The sequence below is a fragment of the Schistocerca piceifrons genome, chromosome 4 (assembly GCF_021461385.2).
Source record: "Schistocerca piceifrons isolate TAMUIC-IGC-003096 chromosome 4, iqSchPice1.1, whole genome shotgun sequence".
NCBI lineage: Eukaryota > Metazoa > Arthropoda > Insecta > Orthoptera > Acrididae > Schistocerca > Schistocerca piceifrons.
Window position 1 is genome coordinate 548,630,379 of NC_060141.1, and position 10,204 is coordinate 548,640,582.

The 10,204-nt window shown below is 45.0% G+C and overlaps 1 non-coding gene across 1 annotated transcript; it reads left to right on the top strand.

The window, feature by feature from the left end:
• The first annotated feature begins 383 nt into the window (after nucleotides 1-383).
• Trnat-ugu lies at nucleotides 384-458 on the top strand. Its single transcript has one exon. It is a non-coding gene; the product is annotated as a tRNA-Thr (tRNA).
• Nucleotides 459-10,204: the final 9,746 nt, after the last annotated feature.

The following is a 10,204-nucleotide window of genomic DNA, read 5'->3' on the forward strand; positions in this document are numbered from 1 at the left end:
AGCGGCAAACAAGCTTACAACAAATGATAATTAAATCGAAACCCTTAGCTGCCTATAGATGTTGTTGATATACATCAATGAAATTTGTGCCCCGACCGGGACTCGAAACCGGGATCTCCTGTTTACATGGCAGACGCTCTATCCAGCTGAGCCACCGAGGGTACAGAGGATAGAGCGACTGCAGGGACTTATCCCTTGCACGCCTCCCGAGAGACCTACATTTCCAAGTGTCCATAACCTACATTCGTAGTCTGGCGCAAGTAATGAGTGAATGGGCAAATATCCATTAGAATCACTACGAATGTAGGTTGTGGACAGTTGGAAATGTAGGTCTCTCGGGAGGCGTGCAAGGGATAAGTCCCTGCAGTCGCTCTATCCTCTGTGCCCTCGGTGGCTCAGATGGATAGAGCGTCTGCCATGTAAGCAGCAGATCCCGGGTTCGAGTCCCGGTCGGGGCACACATTTTCAGCTGTCCCCATTGATGTATATCGGCAACACCTATTGGCAGCAAAGGGTTTTGATTTAATTATCATATCATTCTAGAGAAGCTGCACGACCATCAATGGTATCTGTACTTTCGGAAACAGATACCATGTTCATATAGCATAGCTGGCCGTTGTGGCCGAGCGGTTCTAAGCGCTACAGTCTGGAACCGTGCGACCGCTACGGTCCCAGGTTCGAATCCTGCCTTGGGCATGGATGTGTGTGATGTCCGTAGGGTAGTTAGGTTTAAGTAGTTCTAAGTTATAGGGGACTGATGACCTCAGAAGTTAAGTCCCATAGTGCTCAGACCCATTTGAACCATTTGAACCATAAAGCTTACAACAGCCGAGCAATTCCGCCATTGCAGAACATTGTCTTGGCAATGGTCATCATGTGGAAAATAAGAACACGAAGATTCTGGCATGCACTTCCAGTTCAAAAATGGTTCAAATGGCTCTGAGCACTATGGGACTTAACTTCTGAGGTCATCAGTCGCCTAGAACTTAGAACGACTTATACCTAACTAACCTAAGGACATCACACACATCCATGCCCGAGGCAGGATTTGAACCAGCTACCGTAGCCGTCGCGCGGTTCCAGACTGTAGCGCCTAGAACCGCTCGGACACCCCGGCCGGCGCATTTCCAGTTCCTGGGGTACTGTAATTCAATTAGGAAGTAACCTTATGAATAGAATTGGTGGTTTGTATACAAATTGTGCATAGAAGCCTGCTTTCTCACTTGACCGAGCGAGGTGGCGCACTGGACTCGCATTCGGAAGGACGACGGTTCAATCCCGCGTGCGGCCATCCTGATTTAGGTTTTCCGTGATTTCCCTAAATCACTCCAGGCAAATGCCGAGATGGTTCCTTGGAAAGGGCACGGCTGACTTCCTTCCCCATCCTTCCCTAATCCTATGAGACCGATAACCTCGCTGTTTGGTCTCTTCCCCTAAACAACCAACCAACGAATCTTTCACTTGTCAAAAAACAGAGGGACAGAGTTTATGTTTCCTCAGCGGTTGATTATTAATTCACTTTCAGTAACTTATGACAACGCTCATCTTTGGTTTGTGATGGCGCTAGTGTTTACAGTGTGTGGTGTGTGTGTGTGTGTGTGTGTGTGTGTGTGTGTGTGTATCTTGTTTTAAATTCGCTTGCACAGCACTTACTTGCTGCTGTTTTGCGTTGAAATTGGCGGGGTGTGCTACTGACGAAATATCGGCTGTTGTTGACACCGTCACCTGTCTGCATTCCCGTAAGTTATTCGAACATTGTGAACCCCGGGAGAAACTAAAGTCTCACAGGTACTTGACAGTGTCGATACATACCGGAATAATCTTTCGTTAATAAAGATTAATCATCATAAGCAGCTACTCTGGTACATTGTTCTTATAATCATGTCATTATTTGGCATGAGTTGTGGCTTCCGTCGTGAGCTGCCGCGCTGCCGATGGACAGCGGGTAGGCACGTCGCATAGCAGACAGCGGACGCGCGTCTGCGGCGATGTGTCCGCTGGCCGGAACGCGCCGCAGGCGGAACTAATTATCGCGGCTCAGCGCCGCCAGCGGCCTGGGGCCGCCCCCGCGCCGCCCCCGCAGCCGTCTGCCTGGAGGCGGCGGCCGGCGGGCGACGTCGCACAGCCGCGGCCTCACATCGTCGCGTACCATAAAAATGAGCTCTTGAAGCTGCTGTTTGTGGAGTACCTGATTGCAATTATCGTTTTACTTTTTTCGCACAAAACCCAATTGTTAGCTGGGTGGATTCGGGTTACCTTATCAATAAGGTTGAGGTTACGGATATGAAAGTAGCTAGAATGACTGCAGGTACTAGTAGATGGGAACAATGGCAGGAGGGTGTCCACAATGAGGAAATCAAAGAAAAACTGGGAATGAACTCTATGGATGTAGCACTCAGGGCGAACAGGCTTAGATGGTGGGGTCATGTTACACGCATGGGAGAATCACGATTACCCAAGAGACTCATGGGTTCAGCAGTAGAGGGTAGGATGAGTCGGGGTAGACCAAGGAGAAGGTACCTGGATTCGGTTAAGAATGATTTTGAAGTAATAGGCTTAACATCAGAATAGGCACCAGTGTTAGCAGAATAGGGGATTACAAGGGGGACTATGCTCCAGACTGAACGCTGAAAGGCATAATCAGTCTTAAATGATGATGATGATGATGATGATGATGATGATGAACCAAATTGTTAAAGATTCTATAGACAGACGTCACATTTCCCGACACTTAGGCACAACAAACTGTTCCAAAAGTGACGTTTTTGGGAGCGATCTGTAATGCTGTGTATCACTGAAACTCCGTATTTTCTTAATAGGAAACTACAAAATCGTACATTTTTCAAGGGGCATAAGCCGACCGACACACATTTGTGGGGAAACTGAGAAAAACTGTTTAAATTATACAATAACTTTAAATGGGCATGTATATTGACAGTGTTGTCTTATATGATGTAAACGTCACTGTCAGATGAGAGGCTGAATTTCTAATTTTATATTTTGGTAACGTAATTATTCATTAAGTGCTGGAAACTGCAGTCTCTTTTTTTTTTTAAATACATGCAAGTAAATGTGAACTCACCCACTTTTTTTTATTTACATTAACATTACACTGACTGCATACGATACAACACATACAGATCTACATTCCAAAATGCTAATGCATCATCCTACGACAATAATCTGTGACTGACAGTCCATTCAATCGTCGGCTGCCATTCTGTACAGGCACTTCAAAATTTCCTAGCGGAAAGGTAAGTGTAAGCCAGGCAAATAGCACTAGAGTTTTTCCAACGTCTTGGTTGTACTGGAGTTAACTGGCACACAGGTGGATAAGTTTGTTTCTCTGTTACAGTCAGTGGAGCACGTTGGAGGCCCAGAGGAAAAGTGTGACCAATCAGTCTGTTGATTGTTGTAGCAGCTGTAATACAACCCTTTCTTGTGTTATCAGAAACTAAATATGAAGAAGTGCACATATAGAATGTCACGTTCCCTTGTCTTCCAGTCCTCTGTATTTCTTCAGAAATTCTGGCTTCCTGACAAAGGCCTGCCACCATGACTTATTTCAATAGCAGCAGCCACTCTAAGAAGAAATGTGCCAAGTTTCGAACTAGTAAGAACCAACTCTATGACGCTATGCACTGTAAAAAAAAAAAAAAATCCATCCTGCTTACTTAGTTCCCTTCATAATACCGAAATTCCTATCGCTGGGTAAAAAATTGTGAAATGCTTGATCACATCTTATTGGGCCATGGGGGGCGGGTTCAGGGCAACGAAATGGGGTTTGGCAGAAAAGTATTGGATGAAGGGAAGGAAGGATGATGTCGATCAGTACGTCAGAAATTGTGTGGACTGTGCACAGTGTCGACAGAAGCAACAGAACAATTTAATTCCATTGGGATCACCGGTAAATGTAAAGCTACAGCTGCCGGCGAGGTCAATAATTCTGCATGTTGGGGGCTACAAACATTCACGGGTGCGCCAGAAGGAGAAGAAGGAACAGAAGCGAAGAAAGAGGCAAAGAATAAGAAGAAGAAGAAGAAGACGAAGGGTGAGCAACAAGAGAAGGAGGTCCAGATGCCTCATGCTTGGTATACACTGATGCCAAGGAAATAATTTATATGTACTGTTTGTAGTGATTTTTGGATGTTTATCTTTTTTGTGCAGAATAGGGCACTGACGTATAGAATACGTCATTTATCTTTAGAATGTTAAGAGATGCAGTTCAAAGACAACAGGCTTCTGAGTGGAGGGAAGGTGATATTGGTCACTGTCCTCGGGTTGTCATATGGGAGAAGGGCTAGAAAAGAAGAATTCTAGTTTTGACACTCCGGTACCTCTTCACCAGGGGCAGAGAGATCATCACCTGGGCAGAGTGTTATCCAATCACAGATGGACATAGAGTTCAGTATTTAATTTGTGGAAACTGTGGAACCAGAGAAGGAGGCTGGAGGAAGTGTCTTCAGCAGTATAAGAGATAGCAAATAGTAATGGAATGCTAAGAGATGTTCCAAAGGTGCAAAGGAAATTACCCGTGCATATGTACGATTTAGAGAGGACATGCACGAAATGATTGAAGTGGCACTGCACTATTCCAGCAGCAAGGATTGGACTTTGCAAGGCCCAGGACGATAAAAAGGGGATGGAGGGATACTGAATTTGGGACAGCAGACACAAGCAATATGAGCGAACTGAACAGAACAGTGGAGGCCGCAAGGGGGATACCGGAAATGAATAAAGGAATCGTAAAGTGATATTCCACGCCGTTTGTGAACTTAGAGGGGGGGGGGGGGTGTTGAACAAAACACTCGTGCTTCGATAGCTGATTATGGTAATCAGAATATACGCCAAAGCTTCAGCTAGTACTCTAAACCGCGTTTTGGAAGGAGTACAAACATTGACGCAAGTACTAGATGCAAGAATAACGATGGCGAGATTATTGCAGTCATCAACGGATAGTATCTGGGGTGCAAGAGTAAAGTTAGTGAACGTGCAAGAAGCCATTCATCAAGCATTACATGGGTAGTTACACCTGGTATCACTATCATCTGAGCAATGTCTGACGGGGTTGCGTTAGGTGCAAGGAGAATTACCGATGGAATTATAGTTATGAGCAGAGCTGAGGAGCCAGAACTTGCCATTCTACTACCATGGAGCTATGGCTGGTGTGGCGGTAGATACTGCTTGGTTGTATATGTCAATGATGGTACCACTAGTAAGCAACCATGCAGTGTTTGGATACTACATGGTGCACACCGATAGTCACAGTATGGGGTCGCGATGGGTGGAAACACAGGCTTCATGCAGTTGTTCAGAGGTAAAGTAGAAGTACATCCATGCAAAAAAGAGGTGAGCAAACCAGAACAATATTGACAAAGAGTGAGTTTACACGGGATATGCACAGTTTGGATAGACACAGTTTATGACAATTTAGTAGTGGTAGCTAGTTGCTATGAGCAAGGAAAACTCGTGGGTTGCAAGACTTTTGGAATTGCAAGGCAGTGGATTGTTGATCAACGGGACTATGTGTAATAATATATTTTTCATGTACGACTGTGACAGGAATTAATCTGTTGAATGCAACACAGTCACAGCTGTATTTGCCAGACTAACCTCTAGAGATATTGTCCAAACGGAACCTTACCTTCTTAATGGTACCTAGGACCTAAAACTGGACCATTCAATAAGTTGGATGATAGCAGCACAGGAGGGGTGGTGTTGTTAAAACAAAACCTACCTTCATTAATGACACCTGGGAACCAAGCCTGGGCTGTTCACTAAGTCCTAAAGTGATATTCAAACGCCTCCATCGAATACGCAACTCAGTATAAAATTTAACTGCATTAAATTACCTGCAAAAAGGTCCTGTTCATTTTTCTGTAGGACCGAGGGTTTGCACGTAACGAGCGAGAGAATATAAAAATGTCAGACGTGATTTTTGAAGGCATTGCAGGTTGTGTAAAACCTATTGTGCAGCTGAATAGTCCTGTATAACGAATAAGATTCCAGATAAGCATCGCATATGCTCGGAACAGTAACATATAACAAGTTTCTATTGTCTAGCGATCAGTAATTATTTTAACGGTCGATTTTTTTCTTGACATCTTGGGCTGTCGGGTGTTCTGCCGGATATCAGCGTCGTACTTGCACGATATTTCGGTCACCTAGCTCGTAACCTTCATCAGGTGCGACCTGAGACTGCTCCTCGAGTGGACCTGGTCCAGTGTTTATGCCTATGGCCTTCCCCCTCCACCAACGGCTGCAGGCGCTTCCTCTGTGGTCCGCGCCCATTCCCTACGATCTGCTGGAGCGTTGCTGCTCCGTTTTCCGTCCGCTGCGGTTCTAGGTGTTCCCTCTGCGGTCCGCGCCCACCAAACCCGCTCCTGGGGGTTTCATCTACGGTCTTTATTTACAGCTCCACCTGTAAACCAACTGCCATAGTGTTGCAGAGCTAAACCAACTGGCATATTGTGGCAGAGCTTACATGAAGTTCCAGGACCAGTTCTTTCCCTTACTCTGACAGTAACTACTTTGTCTGCCTGAGGATTTCAAAATGTACCACACTCAGGCAAACTGTGTGCAAGAATGGAGTATACAATTGTTTTTCGCTATAAAAGCTTGGTTCAATAAGACTTATAAACGCTAATTTTACTTCTAATCCATCTTTTACGAATACTTAAAGCAGATTTCATCTCTTCAAACGACACATCACACGAAATTATTGCATGTACAGTTACAATGCCATGGTCGTCGGAAAATATATGAAAGGAGCTGTCCAGCTGCCCCTATCACGGTGACTGGACCCCATCTCGAAACTATTAATATTTTCATGGAATCGCTGAAAAACATTTGATTTAATTTAGGGCAATGGTCGATCGAGATATGTTGTCTGCGGTAGGAAATATCTGTCGTAGGAAGTACCAACCGAGAAAATATTTATCATCTCAGAGCCAATCCATGTTTTCCACGCGGGTTGGTTTACTATAGACGGAATCTGTGAACCAGCGGTCATTATCATCAGTATTTCAGGCAAACTATTTTTGATACTCCGCAAAGGAAAAAAATTGTAATACAAACACTTGTGGGCATACAACGACAGGCTGCGGCCACAACTGCTGTACTGGCCAATTCACATCGCAAAGAAAGAGAGCCAAATAAAATTAATTTTATAATTCCAACTACAGAATCAAGTTCCGTACAAAATTTCAAATTCATCGATAATATTCTGAGACCGGACGGATATTTAATTAACAAGTCATATATCTGAATCGATCATTTTATGTTATTAGAATACTACCAAATTATTGCTTACATGGAGGACCATCAAATGGAGAGACAGGGTGATTTTCATCTTCTCCATTTGTTTAACGTAGAAATCGCGGATTTCCTTAACAGTTACTGCCCGTTACGTATTATGTAAGATGAAGCCACGCGGTGACGTAGGCATAACAGTTTTCCCACTTTCGGAGAATTCGCACCCAAACAGGTGTCCCACCCTGAGAGGCCCTCCGCAGCGGAGCTGCACCAACGGTTCGTTCCTTCCCGCTGTCACATTAGCACCTGGAGCCTACTTTTGACCTGCGAAGCACACTACTGTGCGGCGCCCGAGTTCATTACGAGCACCGAGAGACACGGTCCACCCTATTCGACTGCCGATATCCGACGCAACCACGTCGTGGGCATTGGTGTTGCGGAAAGCACCGCCATTTTGTTAATGAAGTGTTGTTTGACTGTCATTATCTTGGGCGTGGCCGCGTGTTAACGCCGTCCTTGTAAATCAACGTGATTCGCTTTCGGAGGCTTGTAGCAGCCACGTTCGTTGCTACCAAACAATTACACCGCTTACACAGCGGTCACTCGATATCGCCACCTCACAAATCGCAATGAGGTAAGTAAGCTTTATCGTTCGGTCCCCGCCCCTGTTTTCGTTATAGGGCTCTCATAGCGAGCATCTTATCAGTATCTGTTCAACCTTTCCTCGCTCTCTAGGCAATGACATAATCTCGTTAAGTTCAATGTGTTTTGATGCATTTTCTTGTTTTAATTCCTTGTCCTACGAGAAGGCGTCTTCGAGCCAAGTCACTCACATCTGCGAGTGCATCTTATAAAACATGTGACAGGACTGCCTCACATTCATGTCTTTACTGTATGTATATTTTAATCACACTCGTATTTACTGCCTATCATGTTCTGTAATTTTTCCACTGTCTTTTTTTTTTCAATAATGAAGCTATCAATTAATCGACGAAATGCCTGCAGAGGGACGCCTTTGCGGTCCAGGGACCGCAGATTGGCAAGCGAGTGTAGCAGCTTCCTGTCTGAGAGGGAAAGACGATACGCAGAGGAACAGCATACCGCATCAGTCATTCAGTTCAAAAAACAGACCAGCATTTACAAAATCTGTTATAGTTACTGAGAAAGTTGTGAAGTTATGATCGATTAGTTAAATGAGGCATATAATTACTAGTACATCAAAGTCGTTCATAGAGAACTTCGGTGACAGCAGTGAACTTTATTACTTTGCGAGTTTGGAGTGGACTGTTGGTAGGTTGATCTGTCACTGTAAACGTCTGCTATAGCGGTCGGGCGTGACGGCTACTGTCTTCGTCCGTTGCCAGCTCTCAGATCAGGAGAAAGTTTCGTCGCAAATCGCAGTGAGCAGAGACTGATGGAGGTGGTTGCTACTGCAGAGGCGGCCCACGCCCCTGGCTAAACGAAGTTTGCCGTCTCTCTGCCTCTGCAGCGCCCACCCCATCTCACTTTCTACGCGGCAGCTAGGTCCGTACAACCTCCCAAGCAATCGATCGTGCGAAAACACAGTGCGAGACATGCTTCACATACGACACGACAGTGAGACTATAGCGATTCTGTGTTTTCCTATGGCACAATCTGGCGCCCTTGCAAACTAACACTATAGGCTAATGTTAAGTAATGGAACATCGGTGCCCAAAAGATCTATGTCCTTCCCTGTTTCGTCACGTGAGGGTAACGTGTCAGGTGAAACTGACTAAAGACGAAAGATTGTTATTATTATTATTATTATTATCATTATTTTTTACGTGGCGTGATCAACTTAGCCTCTATGGCAGATATCGTTGAATATCAGTGACTGAACATAAACCACATACACGAAGCGACAAAAGTCATGGGACTGCGACTTGCACACTTAGAGATGGCGGTAGTATCGCGTGCACAAGGTATAAAAGGAGAGTACATTGCCGAAGCTGTGCAGTATTTTGCAGTGAGTGTTTTACAGTGAGTCTTCCGTGTTGTGTGTCTTTTGGGAAGTGTTGCGAACGGCCATCATACTATCGCTGGGAGTGATTTTTTATCTCTTGTGAATAGAAACCAGACTGTCGCCATGTTTTTTTAATTGTGTTACTTACCTGATTCCTGTGTATTTTATTAACATTGCCAACACCTTTGCTTTCTCTTTTAACGTTCCACAATTTTCCGCCGGTTTACTATTTAAGTCACCTTTTTATCGCCTGTTTTTCTTGTTTCTTTTCTTCTTACGTTTTTAAAAAGTCTGTAGGCTGAAGAGCAGCGTACTAAGCTGCTGCCAGCCCGCCCCCTTCGTGGGGAATTGAAATTCAATAAAGGAAAAAAAACCGAAGCTGTCATATGTACTCTGGTGATTCCCGTGATAAGGTTACCGACGCGATTATGGCTGCAAGATGGGAATTAACAGACTGTGCACGCGGAATGGTAGTTGAAGCGAGGCGCATGGAACATTCCACTTCCGAAATCGTTAGCAATTCTGTATTGCAAGATTCACAGTGTCAAGAGTGTGCCGGGAATATGAAATTGCAGGCGTTACCTCTCATTCCGGGCAACGCAGTTGCCACCTGCTTTCACTTAACGACTGAGAGCCGCGGCGTGTGCATAGATTGTCAGTGCTAACAGACAAGCAACATTGCGTGTAACAACCACAGAAATCAATGTGAAACGTACCCATTAGAACAGTGTGATGAAATCTGGCGTTAATGTGGTATGGCAGCAGACTACCGATGCGGGTGCCTTTACTAAAAGCACGACATCACCTGCAGTGCCTCTCCTGGGCTCGTGACCCTATCGTTTAGACCCTAAACGACTGGAAAACCGTGGCCTGGTCGGGTAAGTCCCGGTTTCAGTTGGTAAGAGCTGGTGGTTGGATTCGAGAGTGGCGCTGAATCCACGAAGCCATGGACCCAATTTGTCAACA